Source organism: Schistocerca cancellata, chromosome 8, assembly GCF_023864275.1.
Source record: "Schistocerca cancellata isolate TAMUIC-IGC-003103 chromosome 8, iqSchCanc2.1, whole genome shotgun sequence".
In the NCBI taxonomy this organism is placed as follows: domain Eukaryota; kingdom Metazoa; phylum Arthropoda; class Insecta; order Orthoptera; family Acrididae; genus Schistocerca; species Schistocerca cancellata.
In genome coordinates, this window is record NC_064633.1 from 382,376,105 (window position 1) to 382,389,255 (window position 13,151).

A 13,151-nucleotide genomic window follows, 5' to 3' on the forward strand; every position below is an offset into this window, starting at 1 on the left:
TACATAAGATAATTTAAACAAGAGTTTGATAAAGTATGCAAACTATTTAATACATGTAATTGTTGAGTTAGTGGTTAATTAGTGTGGATCCAATGCAATGTGTTTTGCCCATTTGTAGAGCAATAAAGCAGACACTTTTCATGCATAATATTTAATTTGTGGAGCCATGATTGTGAGTAGCAAATACAGGATCCTGAAATTTCTTCCTAGGTCTGAGGATGATCCTGAGTGAAGGAAACTTGTAATCAAATTAAAAATGGGCAGCTGAGACTGTACCATAAGTGAGAATTACCTCAACAGACAGTTTAGGTGAGCAGATATTTAATTTTGGTTCCATATTTCCTATCGGCAAGTGATGGTTATAAAGAACAATGCTTAGAACATTGTCCAACATGTGTTTTCTACAGTTACACAATAATAAGATAAATTGTGTGTTAGGATCTGTCAAGAATGACTGCTCAGGATGTGATTTTAGCAGACATGTTTTTGCAGATATACAGAAATAATGCAGACAATTCATATCTAGAAATATTTAATTGACTCTTCCTTTGTGTCTGGCACATACTGTGGTTTATAGGTGGAACTTCCGTCATTACTGATTGCAGCTTAACCTGAAAGAGAATTTCAAAAGGCAGAAAGACTGGGTTACACATCCCAGTGACGATGAAATAATAGTAATATTCCACCATTCATTTTGAGAAATAATACGGAAAATTTAGACACGGTAATATTCAATTTTAGACGAAATGTACTGAGTGGCCAAACTTTTCAACATGAGACCGATTTATGTAATTCAGTTTGCTCTAATACTTCTAAACAATCCTCTCATTTGCACAATCAAAGTCGAATAACTGTTTTGTTTTAAAGGTTGGGCACTGACTGGGAAAGCTAAACGCGTGTGTGTGTGAAAAATGAAATATGTGTGAGTTCCTAAGGTACCAAACAGCTGAGGTAATCGGTCCGTAGACTTATAACATTACTGAAACTAACGTACGCTAAGGACAACACGTACACTTATAGCCGAGGGGGGACTCGCAATCCACTGACCGCGGCTGTGTGTGTGTGTGTGTGTGTGTGTGTGTGTGTGTGTGTGTGTGTGTGTGTATTCGTATGTATGTATGTGTGTTTGATGAAGCTATGTCAGGATGCTGTTGGCACAGCATCTCGCTGGTCCCCATCTCACGCATTTAGTCAACTCGATCATGTGGCATCATGCACATGGTACTAAGCAAACAGTGGTATTACTTACATCTCCTCTCACTCACCCGTTTACATGCTTAGATGAGGGAAACGAGAGTTAGGTCTATGACCGGGATTTTGTTCTTCGCTGCAAGGCAAGGGAATTGCCTCGTAGTAACGAAATGTATGATGTGGTGCAAAATGTACACTGACTCCCTTAACCCAGTAGCAAGAGGTTCTCTAATAATAATGGTTTGATGAACGACTGTAAAGGGCACTAAATCCATGTAGTTTCACCTCTGTTCAAAATTTAGTCAATGTGTTAGGCAACATACGTAAAAATCATCTGCAGAATGGCTCGTTGTCGTGCACGCATAAATGCAAGCGTGGTTTCTACGGTATACAGTGCGGGAAAACATATGCGCCTCATATGACTGTGATATACTTTTAGCTGCTGATAGAAAGGTTAGTGCGATGAATTTGGAGTCATATGACCGAACTCTGAGCTATGTGCTAAAATTTGCCTAAATTCACAAAATTCTGTGCCAATGCAAGTTACGTTTCACAATATATCTGATGAACTTTCTTAGTAATAGCAGTCCTACAGGTTAAGCTGCAATCAGTAATGACGGAAGTTCGATCTTTATACCATCATATGTACCAGACACAAAGAACGTTTCAGTTAAGCATTTCTGCATCTGAATTGTATGTATTACTGATGTATATCTGTAAAAAACAAAAAAAAAAGAACATGTTTGCTAAAATCACAAGATAAGCAGTGAAGGCAGTGTTTTTTGACAGATTCTAACTAACACACAATTTACATTATTATTTTGTCACTGTAGAAAACACGTGCTGGCCGACTACTACTGTGATTACCAGTAGACGTCATGTTCCGATTTACAGAGGGCCCTATCGTATAGTGGTCCGGTGGAGTGAGACTGAGTAGTTACAAAAGAAGTGAGCGAACCACCGAGTCGATATCGGTAGACGCGCATAAATTGAAGCGATTGGTTCGACATGGGCGTGTGCAAGACGAACAGGAACTTATGCATAAATTTCCTCCATTAGGTGGGTAGAGTGTCCCAAAACATTTAGTGCAATCAAACAACGTCCAGATTACGGCCCAGGGCCTAAACGACGTCACTGCCCTTTCCGTGATGTCACCTGTTTTGCTTGCCACAACTCGGGACATTTGAAAAGTATTCCTCGGCCTGCTAGCGACAACAACAACAGCCGCCAGCAAGCTGCACTTCAGCTTGCTGTTCCCAATGGCAGCCGCAGACATTTAGCTGAATCTCACGCTATAGCCGGTAATTAATGGAGCAACGTCAGAAATCTAGTTGTTCACAGACGCAGGCATGCGCCTGATTAATGTGGACACATACCGGAGTGTCGGCTCCCCACAGCTGTGATTCCATCAGTGCAAAGTAGTTACGTTCAGTGGACAGTTGATCTCTTTTTCGGGTCAGATCGTAGTCCAAGCTAAGTATTAAATTATTTGTAGGTAACTAACCCTGCTATTAATAAACTCTTGGAGTACAATAATCACTTTAGCCTTTCCCGAGCTTCTTATTCCCAACATTCAAGATCAACTGAATCCAGTTTCAACCGCCACACCCTTAAATGAGCTTGATAAGTTATGTGCATAATATAAACAAGTATTTGGAACGTCATTTGGCTATGCAGCAGGATCCAAGCCCACGTATCCTTAAAGCAATCTGCAGTGCGTTGGTTTTCTAGAGGATTGTCCAGCGCCTTTCGCATTGTGCGATCAAGTTACAGAGGAACTATATAGATATCGAATAGTGGGGGTACTATCCCAATACCGTCTAGCCAGCGGTAGTACCCATGGCAGTAGTTAAGAAGACAAAATCGATCGGTTAGAGCTTTGTGACTATTTTATGTTTACCATTAATACTCAAGTTAAAGCCGACCTGCGTACAATTACAAGGCAAGAAGAATTAGTGGCAAAAGTAGTCGGGGTCTATAGATTTTTTAGACAGAGCTCAATAAAGTTCATTTTCAATTATGGCCATCTATGACACCGAGGCAGATTCATATTTCGTCAGAAAATGTTGCAGACTTCCACCCTGTCCTCCAATGTACCCTCGCTTGACAACACTGCAGTCGCAAATGTCAGTGGTTTGGGGTCAAGAGGAGGCCCTGTACAGGGCTTCTAGCTAGGAGCTGTACTTGTATTACCCGATATGTAATAGTTAGTTGTGTCACTGTGGTACCAGTTACTGCTATCATTGCTGCTGCGGATGCAGTAACATGCGCCACAGTAAGTAAGTAACTTTCACGTTATGTATCACCAAGTAACATTCCTCCGGGAAACTTGGGCCTTACATAGAACGACATGCTGCAGCATAGTAGAGAAGGCGACTGAAAGAAATGCACTGTGAGACGAAGGGAAATGACACTTTTATGCAAAGGCAGTTACTGTTTCCGTCCCTGGTGCTCATTGAGAACCATGTCCCACCTTATTTAATGTTGAGAGGACCATCCTGAAACTTACTGATGTAAGTATAATTATTGTCTTTGAATATAAGTTTCATTTCCGTTCGTCGCAGTGGATATATCTTTCAGTTACCTCCTCTATGTATGGTCCACGTTTCATCGATCTGTTACTTGGCGGTGAAAAATTATGTGTATTTAGATGACGTACTAATTACTGAGAACATGCGGAAGCAGCACCTGCAAAATCTAGAATACACTACTGGCCGTTATAATTGCTACACCACGAAGATGACGTGCTAAGACGCGAAATTTAACCGACAGGAAGAAGATGCTGTGATATGCAAATGATCAGCTTTTCAGAGCATTCACACAAGGTTGGCGACGGTGGCGACACCTACAAGGTGCTGATATGAGGAAATTTTCCAACCGATTTCTCATACACAAAAACAGCAATTGACCGGCGGTGCCTGGTGAAACGTTGTTGTGAAGCCTCGTGTAAGGAGGGGAAATGCGTACCATCACGTTTCTGACTTTGATAAAGGTCGGATTGTAGCAGACCGCAAGTTGGAGGTCCTGTACGGGCTTTTCTGGATACAGAAAATGTTCGACTGCTGCCCTGGCCAACACATTCTCCAGATCTCTCGACAATTGAAAACATCTGGTCAATGGTGGCCGAACAGCTGGCTCGTCACAATAAAATTGTCAGAAGGGTCGGGTTTGGATCCACTAGCACCTTGGTGGCCGATTGAAATTAAGAGGTTGATTGCTTTGAAGTAAGCCCCATCAGTGTCATATTGTTTGCTAACCTGTTTAACCTTTAAGCCCAGGTGCTCATCCAAACCCCGAACCTTTCGACATACAGCTTTCAAATTGAAAGTTAAGTCATCTGTTTCGAGTAATTTAATCACTCTTGCCATCAGTGGTACTTACATAGTTTCATATGTTTCAGAAGAGCATCTTATAAGATAGATTGTGTCCATTGTGGTAGTAAAAACCACTGTTTCACACGATAACGGGCAGGCTGCAAGTCCGGCCGTCTTTTAATCGTTATCATATTGTTTCCTGTTTTGAAATACAGCACTTCAAATTTCTTTTGCAAATATTAAAAGCTTATTCAAGTTAAAGCTCAAAGTCAAAAGAATTTTGTAAATTTGTTCATCTTGTTAAAGAACATTTTATGGTTAAATGCTTCGATTATCTGTAAAACACAGTCTATATATTGTTAAATAAAAAGATTGTCTAAAAACAAACTTATATCGGTGGGTCCTTCCTTCCACGTTCTCCTTAATTCCAGCATGCATCACGTATCATCTGCTGCTGGAACCTTTAAATAATGCTATACAAAATATAGCTCTTCCACCATAATTACTACTGATTCTAAAATAATAGCTAGCAAATTTGAATCCGATAATCTCAGTGGCCTTTGACTAACCAGCATTAAATTACACATATAAAATCAATATTTAGTTCAGATCCACTAATTCAAATTGTAACTTATTTCCTGAGCTTTAACATTGTGCTTAGTCATTTTAACACATTAGAATACTTATTTGTTAATGCAATCTTATCATTAATTCTATATTTTCCCATGAGAAATTCGCTCTAAAAATGGTTTCTTACATTTATTTTGATCACCAAAGTCACCATAGAAATTCGTAGAGGATGATATAGCATATTTTGTCACGTCTCCTGTATTTGGTATATAACGATTGCATCTCATTATTTCGATTACTTTTTGTACTATTAAATATCGGTTGGGGCAGCCCTTTCGCTTCTCACATATGTGCACCGGTCTATTTACCTGAAATATACCTGATCGGTCAGAGCCTCAGCTCAATGACCCGACTGAATACCATATCCTCAGCACTTCTTTTCCCTCCCTGTCCGTCACCTGTGGCACTATCTGTGTCTGTTCCACAGCTCCTCTCCACTATGACTTCACCTCCCATGTTGACCACACCTCCTCCACCTATGTGATTGCCACCTCAACATCCACAGCCGTGAACCTGACACCCTTCAGCGGTGGTATCAGTTCCTCACCACCCTCCATGGTGACTTAGTTCCCCTCCAGCAACACACCAGTCTTGAAATAACTCCTCCCCACATGTCGTGCTCGCTTTCCTTTAACTCCTGGTCGTATCGCCGTGGACGTCCTCGACCCCATTGGTGGCAACCACCTCCCAGTCTTTCTCTATAGGTCCTCAGCCCATCGCCCCTTCTTGTCACGTGCCCTCCTGTGCCACTAATGTTTGTCCTTGACTGCCGCCGCAACGAATGATATGCCTATGAGGAATCCATTGCCTCACAGGTCGGAAGCCACCCACTCACCTTTCACCATTCCGCTGGCATTGCCGATGACTCGTCCTTCCTATAGAAGACCATCACTGACACTGTGAAGGTCCACGTTCCTAGTAATAGACGGCAAATCATAGTGTAAAAGTGAAGTGATATCAGGTGTTTCCCAGGGAAGCGTCCTGGGACCTCTGCTGTTCCTGATCTATATAAATGACCTGGGTGACAATCTGAGCAGTTCTCTTAGGTTGTTCGCAGATGATGCTGTAATTTACCGTCTAGTAGGGTCATTCGAAGACCAGTATCTGTTGTAAAGCGATTTAGAAAAGATTGCTATATGGTGTGGCAGGTGGCAGTTAACGCTAAATAACGAAAAGTGTGAGGTGATCCACGTGAGTTCCAAAAGAAATCCGTTGGAATTCGATTACTCGGTAAATAGTACAATTCTCAAGGCTATCAATTCAACTAAGTACCTGGGTGTTAAAATTACGAACAACTTCAGTTGGAAAGACCACATAGATAATATTGTGGGGAAGGCAAGCCAAAGGTTGTGTTTCATTTGCAGGACACTTAGAAGATGCAACAAGTCCACTAAAGAGACAGCTTACACTACACTCGTTCGTCCTCTGTTAGAATATTGCTGCGCGGTGTGGGATCCTTACCAGGTGGGATTGACGGAGGACATCGAACGGGTGCAAAAAAGGCAGCTCGTTTTGTATTATCATGTAATAGGGGAGAGAGTGTGGCAGATATGATACGCGAGTTGGGTTGGAAGACATTAAAGCAAAGACGTTTTTCGTCGCGGCGAGATCTATTTACGAAATTTCAGTCACCAACTTTCTCTTCCGAATGCGAAAATATTTTGTTGAGCCCAACCTACATAGGTAGAAATGAACATCAAAATAAAATAAGAGAAATCAGAGCTCGAACAGGAAGGTTTAGGTGTTCGTTTTTCCCGCGCGCTGTTCGGGAGTGGAATGGTAGTGAGATAGTATGATTGTGGTTCGATGAACCCTCTGCCAAGCACTTAAATGTGAATTGCAGAGTAATCATGTATATGTAGATGAAAATTATCCACCCTCACCACCCCACTCTTCCTTCAGAGCCCGTCCTTCTTATCCGTAAATTCCGCAGGCTCTACTGCTCCTTCCTCCGCACCCGTAACCGGGATACATTACTCCACCAGCGGTAGTTACGACGACACATCCGAAATCTCCTAATAGAAAAGAAACTCCTCGACTGGTACCAGACATGTGCACGTCTCAACTCCGCCCTCCCTGTCAACTCCTCCAAGTACTGGTCTACCTTCTACTACATTACTGGTGGCCATCCTGCGCCACATTATCCCCTTCTCCAAGACAGCCGCCCCTTCCCTGACAATCACTGTAAGGCTAACCGTTTTGCTTCCCACCTCTCTGAGGCTTTCCCCATTTATGACGATCCCCGTTTCGATTACTCCCTATTCCCCACAGTCCTTGAACTCACCGGTACCTCAGTCCGACCCCTCGCCCCCAGTTTCCGGTGCTTGAATCACTTACACCCCTCAGGCATAAATACTCCCATTACCGCACACGCCTCAGATATAAATACTCCCATTACCGCACACTACAACAAACTCATCCTCTGCCCCAAACTCAATACCGTCCATGGTCGCGACAGAGTCACCTACCACCTAACCAACTAACTAACTTCGTCCGAATAGGCCTTGGAAGGTGAAACAGATATGAGTCATCACCGGACGACAATTCCAGCGTCATCCATAAACAGCTTTAACCTTACCTTTATTGACGGACCTAGTGAAACATACATGGAACTACATCCCACACACAGACATTCGGGACCTGTATGACACAACGCACGCATATTTGCATGCTTGCTTTCCGCATTCCAGCCATTACACCTGTTATCAGTGTAAAAGCATTTCACATCTGCAGTGGCTTATCTCGCATTTGCATCAACCTGTTGTAACACCCAAAATATAGAGCCCCTAATGACATCCGTTTTGACAGCACAAGATATAAAAATTAGTTATTCTGACCTTAACGGTAGTTACTGGCACAAAAATATTAACAATATTGAAAGTTTGACCAACAGAAATACTAGGGGACTTACAACATTAATACCACGAAAAGAACTAAATGAAAGACTATCAGATGATCGCTTTAGCTACGAAGCAGGAAACTCTAAACAAAGAATTCAAAATATGTCCTTTACGAAGGTTAGAGCCCAGATGAGATAAAATGATCAGAGATAACATTAATTCAAGAAAAGAATTGTAGCCGAATCGAGCTGTAAGTTCGCTGCGACTACAGTGAAAAACTTCAATAGACATGGTAATTCGCTCTCTTGTAGACGTCGCGATAGAAGCACGCTTATTGACCGATATTAGATTGTTTCAGACCGATATGAAATTTTAAAGCCTTTCGAGTATCGTCTTGACGTATTAGTCGAAGTTGGAAGGAAGGTGATAGAACAATTACCGTTTAGCCAGACAACGGAACAGATATTATACATGTGCGAAAAGTGGCTCGTGCTGTACTTAATTTATTCTGGGACGTAGTCGCCGTGATCTGTGATTGTCAGGAACATTGGAGGACACAGCAATGTACCAGACGCCGACAAAAACTCTACAAATAGACCTGAGAAAGAAACATATACACGCAATCATGAAGAATTCAGAGGTACGCCGTGTTGTCGGAAGCTGTAGTCAATGTCAGAATAGCTTATGTAAATTGTAGCTTCAATTCCCTGAATTACAGATCGGTGTGCCTTCCAGTGCAGTGGTCAGATAATTCGGAAGTTCGCAATAAACTCAGCTATAAATTTAATACTTCGTGTCATCTACATCATTTAACTAAACTTTATTGTGTAACTATGAATAATTATTTTCTTGATAGAACGCCGTAGTTAAAGTTGATTGAGTGACATTATTAATAGGGAACAGTAATTTAATATTGTATTACACGCTTTCTGTACGTCATTTAGAGAATACATTATCTCTGGATTTACGACGAAGGAGTTGTTTAATTAGCACCGTAGCGACGCATTAACGACGCTATAATACTTCACAAATCAACACCCTCGCAAGACTGGAATGTGGCAACGGCTTGAATGGTGGAACTTATAATTCGAGACATCACATTATATACGTTTGAACATTCGTTTACAAACAGGGCATAAAAACTACTGTTATCAAGTTTCGCATAAGCTCATAAGCCCGTCGCGAACACGCGAAGGACATTTGGCTTATTGTTTCAGCTAAAGGGAGTTGTTGCGGTACCGAGTGGTGCAGTTGCTGTGTGTAGCAGTAAAGAAGACAGACATCCTTCGGAAACCATTGCTTCAGTTATAAGCGAGGGCGGCTTATACGTTTCGGCCTACTGCTCCATCAATACGCGGATATCTGTTAAAGGGAGACAGTATCTGAATATAATCAAACAAAGCGAGGGGTTTACTTTAACAGTTACAGATCGGGTTTGTCGCGATATACGAACACCGACATGTGTGAACTGACTTGAACATCCATTTCCATTGAGCTAACACACACACACACTATAATATACAAATGTGAATCGCTTAAATATGTTACCTAGACAAATGCATTCACGAAATTTCGTTACTCTACATCAAATTTTTTTCCTCTTCTTCCTTTGCTGTTGTTTCCAATTTTTCCAGTATTCCCTCATTTTCTCCCCATGAAGTCTATTCCTTTCTTCTGTCCATGTTGTTCCCGAGTTTTTATTTCTTCTGCTTTGAAAACCTTCCAAATGTAGTATTTTATTTTCAAAACGGTTTCTCTCTACTATTTCTGAATTTCTTGATGCTGTTTCCTTCTAGATGTTTCCTTACTCCTGTAATCCATGCTATTGTCGAGTTCTTCTTTCACAAATATAGGAGTATTTGTTTTGTTAGTCTATGTCCATCCATTCGGCAGAGTTGTCCGAAAAAGGTTAATCCTCGTTTGTCCATTACCTATGATATTTTTCTCTATATTTTTGTAGATCTCCTCATTACTTCTTATTTTCCAACCGTCTGCCGTTTTTATTGCACCCATTATTTTCCTAACAATCCTTCTATCCAGTACCACTAGTTTGTCCACCTTATAGTTTATCGTTAGGCATTCAGAACCATATAAACATTGTGGTAGTACCACTGTGGTGTACGGTTTTACTTTTATTTTTCTATATACACATTTCTTTGGTCAGACCATGTGCTCCTTCCATTTTGTTAATTCTTACATCTATGGAGATTATTCTAGTCTATTCTACTGTATAGTTTCTGCAAGATATTTAAATTTATTTACTCGATCTATTTACCTATTTATGTTTCTATGAATTTTGGAGCAATTTTTATATTTGTCATGAATTTTGTTTTTCCATCTGAAATTTTGAGACCAGTTATATTTGCTGTTTTTTCCAGAATGTTGATCTGAATAACTGCTTCTGGCAGGTTTGCTGAAAGTACTGCAAAATCATCCACAAGAGCCAAGCAGTTTACCTTAGTTCCGTTTGTTTCCCTTCCCAGAGTTATTGGTTCAATTTTGTGACGTTTTAGCTCCGAATTCCCGACCATTTCAATTTTTTCTACTGCAATAATTTTTGATTTTGAATTTCTTTCTTTTAGTTTGTTTGTGGCAGCGAAGTTAAGTGAGAAGACGGATTTCTAATTGGAAGAATATAGGTTCTTATCAACAGTATCCGAAAATTGTATGACGGGAGTAGGATTCTCAATGAGTAGGAATGAAGGGCAGAGAGTGAGCTACTGCGAACAGTTCAGTTATAATGCTGTTCTTATCAGTTTCGGCTAATAATGGCTAATAACGGAAGCAAGGCTAAAGAAAAATCAAGACACTTTCATAGGATTTGTCGACCTGGAAAAAGCGTTTGACAATATAAAATGGTGCATGCTGTTTGAGATTCTGAAAAAAGTAGGGGTAAGCTATAGGGAGAGACGGGTCATATATAATATATACAACAACAAAGAGGGAATAATAAGAGTGGACGATCAAGAACGAAGTGCTCGTATTAAGAAGGGTGTAAGACAAGGCTGTAGCTTTTCGCCTCTACTCTTCAATCTGTACATCGAGGAAGCAATGATGGATATAAAAGAAAGGTTCAGGAGTGGAATTAAAATACAAGGTGAAAGGATATCAATGATACGATTCGCTGATGACATTCCTATCCTGAGCGAAAGTGAAGAAGAATTAAATGATCTGCTGAACGGAATGAACAGTCTAATGAGTACACAGTATGGTTTGAGAGTAAATCGGAGAAAGACGAAGGTAATGAGAAGTAGTAGAAATGAGAACAGCGAGAAGCTTAACATCAGGATTGTTGGTCACGAAGTAAGTGAAGTTAAGGAATTCTGCTACCTAGGCAGTAAAATAACCAATGACGGACGGAGCTAGGAGGACATCAAAAGCAGACTCGCCATGGCAAAAAAAAGCATTTCTGGCCAAGAGAAGTCTACTAATATCAAATACCGGCCTTAATTTGAGGAAGAAATTTCTGAGGATGTACGTCTGGAGTACAGCATTGTATGGTAGTGAAACATGGACTGTGGGAAAACCGGAACAGAAGAGAATCGAGGCATTTGAGATGTGGTGCTATAGACGAATATTGAAAATTAGGTGGACTGATAAGGTAAGGAATGAGGAGGTTCTACGCAGAATCGGAGGGGAAAGGAATATGTGGAAAATACTGATAAGGAGAAGGGACAGGATGATAGGACATCTTCTAAGACATGAGGGAATGACTTCCATGGTACTAGTGGGAGCTGTAGAGGGCAAAAACTGTAGAGGAAGACAGAGATTGGAATACGTTAAGCAAATAATTGAGGACGTAGGTTGCAAGTGCTACTCTGAGATGAAGAGGTTAGCACAGGAAAGGAATTCGTGGCGGGCCGCATCAAACCAGTCAGTAGACTGACGACCAAAAAAAAAAAAAAAAAAATCAGTTTCGACAGCAAACCAACACCGATAACGATAGTTCAGGTACGCGTGGCGACGTCGTGAGCGGACGATGAAGAGATATGGAAACTGTATGAAGATATTGAACCGGTAATTTAGTATACAAAGAGAGATGAAAATTTGGTATTCATGAAGGAAATGGAACAGAACGCGGTTGAATGGAAAGGAATAGAACTAAATATTATGGTAGAATGTGGTCTGGTCAATAGCCATGGCCGGCCGGTGTGGCGGAGCGGTTCTACGTGCTTCAGTCTGGATCCGCGCGACCGCTACGGTCGCAGGTTCGAATCTTGCCTTGGGCATGGATGTGTGTGATGTCCTTAGGTTAGTTGGATTTAAGTAGTTCTAAGTTCTAGGGGACTGTTGACCTCAGATGTTAAGTCCCATAGTGCTCAGATCCATTTGAACCAACAGGCATGAGGAAAGAGAAATCTAAGTTCCGCAGTAAATTTCAGATGGTAATAGCAAATAATCTGTGCAATATTCACGACAGGAGGAGATACGAGAATATTTCAGCTACATTACCTCTTGGTCAGATTGCAAGGGCACACAGGTGCGACATTTATCGCACAATGAGCTTAGCATCTCAGGCCTCCAAGTTTCTGACAAGAATAGCGTAAAAATGAGTGGAAAAGGAACTTGAGGGACTGTTAGTGGACTATCATGAAAGAGGTACTTCCGACCTAACTCTTGATAACTGAATTTAGTCCGAAGAAAATTCAGGACAATCTCGTAGGATCTGTCGATTGATGTAGAAAAAGCATTTGACATTGGGAAATCGCGAGAGACGTTCGACATTCTGCGAAAAATATAAGTAAGCTATAAGGAAAGACGTGTGATATAGAATACACACAAAAAACCGGAAGGAGTAAAGAGACTGGAAGACCAAGAAAGAAGTGTTCCGATTGAGAAGGATGTAAGACAAGGATGCAGGCTTTAGTCTGTACATTGAAGAAGCAATCATGTAAATAAAGGAAAGATGCAAGAGCGGGATTATAATTCATGATGAACGGATGTCAATGATAACATTCATTGAAAGTATTGCTGTTCTGAAGGAAAGTAACGAAGAATTAAAGTAACGAGGAGTTATAGGCTTAGTTGAATGGAATGAAAATTTGCTTGGAAATATATATTTAGAGTAAATCGAAAAAAAAACAAATATTATGAGACGTAGCATAAATGAGAACAGTGAGGAGTTTAAGATCAAATTTGATAGTCACGAAGCTGACCGAGTAAAGTAATCCCAACA